Raw genomic sequence first — 8,784 nt, 5'->3', positions numbered from 1 at the left:
GTACTCATCCAGAGTGAGCAAAAGGGCTGGCAGAATCACTATGGACCCCTCACATCCAGCACACTCCCTCTTTGAACTGTTGCCATCTGGTCGACGCTACAGAGCACTGAGCACCAGAACGGCCAGACACAGGAACAGTTTCTTCCCTCAGGCCATCCATCTCATGAACACTTGACAATAACTGTGGAACACACAACACTATTTATACACTTATTTATCTAACACACATACTTAGTCTACATTTCAATTTTGCACTAATATACCTGTACATACAAAACTATATTGTAATATACCTGTACATACAATTGTCAATTTGTATATTGTATTCCTTATTTACTTGTTCTATATTTTATTTTATTTCATTTTTAATTTTTTAACATTTTTGTTCTGTCACCATCATTCTGTTGCACTGTGGAAGCTTCTGTCACGAAAACCAATGCAACGATGCAAGTATTTACCTTACCTATACATGCTTGCGCCGGGTTGATGTCGAGATTTTATAACCTGCTAGTTTGGTCTCCCTATAGGCAAACACAGCTTACATTGCATAATAGAGCTTAAATATGGCCAGGGGTTCACTTAATTTCCTTTGAGTTCAAATTCAGCAGAATACGACGGTGTTTCGTTTTCAGCTGGGTCTGCTCTGCACCACTAACGCCTGTCTTGTCCGTCTGCATCTTTCTTATGATTTTCGCCCCAGTTTGCTCTCCTGCCCATTATTTACTGCAGTAGTTTCCAGGTAGTGATTTTTTTGTTTTACTCAGTAATTAATATGTTTTAAAATGTAGCGAAGTATAATACTTCAAACAAAATATACTTAAGTAAAAGTAAAATTACAGATTTTAAAAATTACTTTAAAAAGTAGAAGTACACAAAAAAAGCTACTCAATTACAGTAACGCGATTACTCAATTACAGTAAATGTAATTCGTTACTTTCCACCTCTGATTAAAGGAATAGTTCATCCAAAAATAATAACTGAAAATTTACTCAACCTCAGGCTGTCCAAGGTGTAGATGAGTTTGTTCTTCATTGGAACAGATTTGGAGAAATGTAGCATTACATCACTTGCTGACCAATGGATCCTCTGTAGTTAATGGGTGCCGTCAGAATGAGAGTCCAAACAGCTGATAAAAACAACACAATAATCCACAAGTAGTCCACATGAATCCAGTCAATCAATTAATGTCTTTTGAAATGTAAAGCTGCGTTTTTGTAGTAAACAAATCTATCAAGATGTTTTTAACTTCAAAGCATTGTTTCCAACTAAAATGTTAGTCCTTGTGATGAGAGGGGTGGGGCCGAGAGCCGTGGGAACTGAGCGAGGCCGGTGGAGTAAATGCTAATGTACGACACCTGCGCCACTCACCGGTCTCGAGTCTCACGGAGGAGCTCCGGAAGGATAAAAGGAGGAGTGACGACAGTGTTGGACGAGAGAGAACACTTTATTTTGTGTTTTGTGTGCGCCAGTCGTCCGCGAGGGGCTGCCGCTTTACTTTCATTTTGTGTTTGTTTATTTTATTAAAGTTTTGTTTAAATGTTCGCCGGTTCCCACCTCCTTCTTCCCGACCTACGAACGTTGTTACAGTCCTCTATTCATATTGCTTTCTCCGGTGAAAAAGTGTCAGAATCAAGAGAAATATGCACAGATCAAGCACCAAGTGAAAACACTTATGTTGGTGGATTTTGATGTGAGAGAACAACAGCGGATGGAGTTATACAGTACAGTATACCGTTAAAACAGTTTACAGTTAAAATGCCTTAATGATGGACAAAAATGCAGCCTTTCACTTTACTACATGTTAACTGATGGACTGGAGTCGTGTGGATTACTTGTGGATTATTGTGATGTTTGGTCTATCATTCTGAGAGCACCCATTCACTGCAGAGGATGCATTTTCAGCAAATTTTCATTTTTGGGTGAACTATTCCTTTAAATGACAGAATTTCCTGTATCACAATAGAAAACTACATTGAGAATGATTTCAAACTTCATCATCAATAAAAATGAATTTACATGAGAAGAGGAACCACATTTACATCTAAAAGGTCATTATACATGAAACGCAAACCAAAATGCCTAAAAATCATCTAGATTCAGTCACATTTACTGAATATTTAAAACTTACGCTTGAGTTCAGTGGCGAAAGTCTGCGACGTAGCTATCATTGCATAAATAAAAACGACATGTCTAAATCCCCACAGTTGTTCAATTGCAGATGATCAAATATTTAACAGGCTGTTTCAAACCAAACAAATGCCATTGCCAGTTTTATCATTTGAAAATCACAGAATTTTCAAATGATAACCCCCCCATCAACCCTACAGTTACATTTCTGTCATTCTTTAATGCTGTTTGGTCATCATGTGATTCAGGCCGAATTTCTCAAAGTCACTTAATTGATGCTGTGAGGGATGAGGAACAAAACTTCAAACATGATTCACTGCCAGGAAGCTCAAGTTGGAGGCATATTACATGCAATTTTCTATTCTGTCAGAGTGAGTCAGAGCCCCCATGCTGAGCCCTTTTCTTTTCATTCGCTAGCTTTCCACAATTCGGTGTATTATTTGACCTTGGTTTCCGCTTTTTCTTCTGCCCACTTGGAGGGGTTTGAGGGTGGCACGTTGAGGCAGGTGGGTGTAATTATGCCAGACGTCTCCCTGGTGAGATCTGCAAAGGTGGCCGGCCATTCTTTTCCCCTCTCTTCGACTAGGCCAGATGACCTGCTTGATTTCCAGAAAAGTCCAATTAAATATATTACCTATTAGCTGAATGCAGAAGGATGTAAAAGTTCTGTTGGGATTTTATATAGATATATTGAGACAGAAAATAAATAAATGAATATATTAGTTAAAAAAACACAATAAATAAATATATGAAACCAACATACTAGGAAGAGTTGATATTATTTCCTAATTAACTGCATAGTATAGCAATGACAACTCCCACATGAGAGGAACAGCTGCCAAGAAGTACTGCAAAACTATTCACAGCTCTTTTGCACTCCTGACAGAATCGGACTGAAGAGAGCCATATGGGACTGCCAAAGCTGTCGCTCACCTGAGGAACACTTAAGCATAACAACCAGCTGGCGACAACCCAGAAGAGTTTATCTTACACATACTCTCTTACACACACATGCAAACACATATTATATACAAAATAAAATATTATAGAAAATAAAAATAATAATATTCTTATATACACACTGCCGTTCAAAGGTTTGGGGTTGATAAGATTTTTTTTTTTAATGTTCAAGAAGCCTCTTATTCTCATCAAGGCTGCAAACAAAGTAAAAATAAAATATCATTACAACTGAAATTTATTTTCTATTTTAATATATAAAATATTAATATATAAAGCTGAATTTTCAGCTATTACTCCAGTCTTTGGTAAAAACACTTATTCTTATTATCAATGTTAAAAAGTATATTGCTCCTTAATATTTAGCTTCTTTTCTTTTTTTGGTGAAAAGAAAATTTAAATGAACAGCAATTATTTGAAATACAAATATGTTGTAACATTATAAAATGTTTTTACTGTCACTTTTGATAAATTTAATGCTGGATAAAAGTATTACTTATTTTATTTAAAAAAAAAAAGATGTACAAATAACTAATATCAAAATAACAGTGCTCAATTAGTACAACACTAATAATATTATTTAAATATAAAATCATAAAATGGATATCTGTTCACATGAATATGACAGTTCATCAAAAAATTTTAAATATTTGCTATGACTTCAGATAGGTATTGGTACAAATACACTAGGTTGTACTGAGCATGTCTGAGTCAAAAACAGCTTTCAGAATTCATATTATTAGCCCACAATCCTTCACAATAGCAAAAAGCCCAAGAAGCTGGCACAAACTAAGTTCAACACTAACTGGATGTCAATAAAAAAGGTGTTCTAAAATGTGTCTCTTCATTTTCCAGAGCATGTGACAAAAAATAGGCTATGCCATTTACCCAAACAGCACAAACAAGCAGCGGTTATCTGTGTTATTGCACAGGGGGAGGTAAATCCAGCATGTGATCAGAATCTAAATGACTTCGCTCTAACAGCTGCCCCCTCCGCACAAGCTCCTCGGTCACTGATCCTGCTTAAAACTGCCAAGAAGGAATTATTAGAAGCTGGATTCAGAGGCTCCCCGTCGGATTGCACTGGCAGGTCATGAGGATGGGAAAGAAGCCAATAACCTTTCACTGACAAAGTGCCTGTGTCACTTAGGAAAACACAACCACTCTTTAATTTAGCCCTCCTCCGTTCGGGTGAGAGAAACAGCTAATCAATTAAGCAGCAGTGAATATCTGTCAGGGGACTTCAAGATTTGTTTGTCATTGAAAAAGCTTGGAAGTGGGTGGCTGTAAACAATGTTTTAAATGTACCCCATCCATCATGTTGGTCCTTGACCTGGTTCCTTTATGTACAGGCTGTAGGTTGTAATCTATGTTTTTTGTTGAAGAGAACAGCAGGAATGTGATGAATCGGCCACACTGATGAAGCCTGCGCTGGAAATGTTCCCAGCGAGCAACAACATATTGCCGACTTGGAAAATGATTCAGTAATGCCACATTCAGCTTGTAGCAAAGAAATTTCGAATGTCACTTCCAAATCAGGAAGCGTGGGTACGAATCGAGATTCATGGCAGCACCACAATGAGTTTCCCTATTGCTGGAATAAACAAACAAGCTCTGTGTAATTTTCTATTTTGGTGCTGCAATGACAAAATACATTGTGCCAGGCCAACTGAAATATTTACACAATTAACCTCAATCATCGTAATGGCTCTTCAGCGGACAGAAATGACTGAGTGAGTCGGCCTAAGAGCAGAGACTCAGACCACTTTTTGTAATGAAAAGACTTGGCTGTGTTTCAGACCCCGAGAAGCTGACCCTCCCCCCCACCTCTCGCGATCAGCGGGATGAGTGGAGGTATAGCTGGGATTCTTGATCGCTCCACAAGAGCTCCACGACTCATTAGTCAAGAGACTGATCTGTGCGTGTGTGTGGACTGTGGAGAGCAGGAACATGCACTGAATCTTAGTGGAGTCCTGGACGAGCATGACTGCAGGACCGGAGTAAAAGCATCTTGTTCTGAGGAGAGTTATGGTGGCTTTGGTGTCAGTAGGCCTGTTCTGATGTGATTGAGTGCTCCGCTGGGTGCAAAAACGTTCTCATAGCTGACTGAGGATGTGATGTGCCCTGTTGGACTATGTCAGCACGAGGCCAGACAGGTATAGGTGACAATACTGGCAGTTCTGGGAATTATTATTGCATACTGGCAGCTCTCATAAACTCACAGTACTCTCTTCAGTCCCAGTGCGACAAGACAGTCTGAGACAAGACAGACAAAGATATTTGGCATTAAATCTGGTGCAAATTCTGGCCAAGAACTGTCTATTCAGATAGAATGTGAGGGGGCATACGAGTGACATATAAAAGAGCCAAAACACAGTCTGCTCATTTTTATGTGACATTTAGGGGCAGGTAAATATGAAATTAACGATACTATGAAAATAGACTGCTATGCATCACAGAGGTTGTCCTGCAAACGTTCAGCAACAAACAAAGCGAGCCGCAATGTCTGATTTGCGCACAAATGACTCTTACAATCTAGTTCTTTTCCAGTTAGTCATAATGACTCATAAATAAAAAAAATGTGTTACATCCAACTTGCTAATCAAGTAATTGAAGATACATTACTGTTGAAAATTTGGGGGTCAATAAGATTTTTTGAATGAGAAAACTGCATTTATTTAATAAAAATACAGTGAAAACAGTAATACTCTGAAATAATATTACATTTTAAAATAACTGTTTTCTACTTTAATATATTGCAGTTTATTTGTAATTTATTTTATCTTCTTCTTTTGGAAGAAGCTCAAGAAACATTTCTTGATTATTACCAATGTTGAAAACATTTGAGCTGGTTAATATTTTTTTGTGGAAACTGGGATAAATTTTTTCCTCAAGATTCTTTGACTATTACAAAGTTCAAAAGAACAGCAACTATTAGATTTTTCTTTTTTTAATTAAATGTATTTTACTGTCAGTTTTTATCAATTTAATATATCCAGCTGACTAAAATTCTGTCACAGTCTTCAGCGGGTGTGCCCAGGAGGGCCACCAGATGACTGTGTTCGGTGAGCACATGGCTTGTGTTGTCTGTTGCCATGTGCTCTCTCCTGTCTATTGTCTTGCCCCTCCCATCTTGTTACCTCGTTATTGTTTAAGTTGCTCCACCTGTGTCTCCCTCGTTAGCCTCCTCGTTTGGTTCCTATTTATTCTCCTGGTGTCTGTCATCCTGTGCTGATCCGTCATTTCTCATTGTGTGTGTTTCATGTCTGCATGTGGTGCAGCTTTAGGCCTGCCTGTCTGTTTTTCCCCCTCGGGGTGGTTTGAGTTTGTTTTTGTTTCATTTTTTTACTAAAATAAATAACCATTTCTCCTGCACTTGAGTCCTCGCCTCATCTCCCCGCACGCACTGTGACAAATTCTTAATTTCTTTTAAATAAATAATAAAAAATTGTACTGACCCCAAACTTTAGAGAACATATTGAACAAAATAGTAATTGATTTATAAATCAATATATTTATAATTATAAATGTAATTATTCTAAAAATAAAAAAGCATACTTTACAAAATGTTACGGTTTATCTTTTTGAAACAAATGTACTCTTAATGCAACAAGAAAAAAAAACTGTAATTAATTGACTATCTGAGGTGTTTTCATACATAAAATAGGCAGGTATTGAATAATTGGCCTATAAAGTATCTGTTCACGACTCTGACAAAAGCTAATTATCCTAATAACAGTCAGCATTGATCCCTGTCTGTTCACTGTATTGCGATCATCACAGGGGACATTTAAGCATGCAGAGCACAGCTCATCTCTTCTGAAATTTTTGCTAATCTGTTTTGATACAAATATCACCCTAAAATAACCAACTGTCTCAGTAGGGAGACTACACTGCTCAGATATCAGAAGTGATTCATTGTAATGTGTGGGTTTTATATTCACATTCATCCTTGTCAACAGAGATGTTTGCATTGATCCATCAGCGTGAGCTATTTCACTCGGTGCATCCATCTCCTGACCACAGTCTCACACACTGAAATACAAAATAAATTCGAGATGAATAAGAAGGGTGGGAGTTAAATCAGCCTCAATAAAATAATGTAAACGACAATTCTGCAATCAATTACTCACAGTTCCAAAGTGCAAACTGAGAAATTTGAAGAATTGTAGTAGACATTTAGACTCTAAATTCAATAGACTCTTTTCCATGCAATTTCAATGAATGGGGATTTTGGCTTTCAACCTTCAAAAATGGTTCATGTGACTTGTGGTCTATAGTTTAAGTATTCTGACACAATGTTTTAGTAATTTTATGTTTTATCATTTTTATTAGTCTGTTAATCAATGACGAACTGACTTTAACTGAAAAATTGAGTGTTTACTATTGTCCTCTTGCATTATCAACACACTATTTCCCTGTTTAATACTGATTGTATTGTATTAATATCTGCATTGTATAAAGCGCTACATAAATAAAGGTGACTTGACCTGAGAGCTTCAGACCCCATTCATTGTGCCTGAATTGAAAACAACTGTTACAATTATATTTAAAAATACACCTTTTGTGATTCACACAAGAAAGTCATACAGGTTTGAAACGACATAAGGGTGAGTAAATAATGACAGAATTACTGTTATCTAATGGGTGAACTATCCCTTTAGATACCAATTACAAATATATATAATCATTATGTACACTGAAAAAAATGATACTTTGGACCAACCCAAAAAAATTACGCTTTAAGGCAAACTGAACAAAACAGGTTTAAACCAGAAACCATGATTTTCACTTAGTCCAATGTAAAAATGCACTTTAAATGAACAACACAGTAGTTTCACTTTTTTCAGTGTACCTCAAGTACAGTGATGTCATTCTCAGTCTTCATTCAACAGACTGCATTTAAAATTAATTGACTTCAATGGCTTTAGTCAAGTGTGGTGGAAAAAATAGAGATACTGTAGCACCATTAATCAGAAAACACTTGAGTTTTCACTTTTTAAATGGTGCTTCCACACAGACTGCATTAGACTGCTCTTAGCTACAGTGTATTGTATAATTCTCTCTTAGAACATGGGATGGTGGCCATCATTTTTACCTACTTTATACAAATAACAGCAATACAGGTGTATTATAACTGAACAGCTATTTAAGCTTGATCTGCATAATTACTAGCCCAAAATTGCTTTAGCATCTGAGGTGTTTAAGATAAAAAGCCTCAATAATTGGCTCTCGAAACCATATGATTCTGCTCCCAAAGGCAAAATTAGCCATTAAAGTTAATTTAGGATCTCATTTTCACTTTCTAGTGCTTGACACAGTGAGCACTTAACATAAGGCTAGATAAATTTTTTCAGAGTGATTTGAGATGCAAGCACCAAAAATCACTTACTTCCATTATTATTGTTATATTCGAATTGTTATTTAACAGTAATCGCTGCTGACGCATCAACATATTGCATATAAATCGTTACAGCTGCATCAGCTCTTGATGCCTAATTTTGAGCTAAACATCTGAATTGCTTTACTCCAGGAAGAGTATGTAGTCGAGATAAAAAAAGTACCTCATTTAAAATACAGAACAGGCAGCTCCATGCTACCCGAGTCCTGTGGTGTCAGCGTGAACAGCAACAGCCATTTATTAAAGGGCTGTAGTTTGCGCCTGTCTCCTACCCGCACAGATCCTTGCAGGGGCGTAGA

The sequence above is a fragment of the Sinocyclocheilus anshuiensis genome, unplaced genomic scaffold (genome assembly GCF_001515605.1).
Source record: "Sinocyclocheilus anshuiensis isolate Anshui unplaced genomic scaffold, SAMN03320099.WGS_v1.1 scaffold1170, whole genome shotgun sequence".
Taxonomy (NCBI): domain Eukaryota; kingdom Metazoa; phylum Chordata; class Actinopteri; order Cypriniformes; family Cyprinidae; genus Sinocyclocheilus; species Sinocyclocheilus anshuiensis.
Note: the sequence above shows the minus strand (reverse complement) of the source record.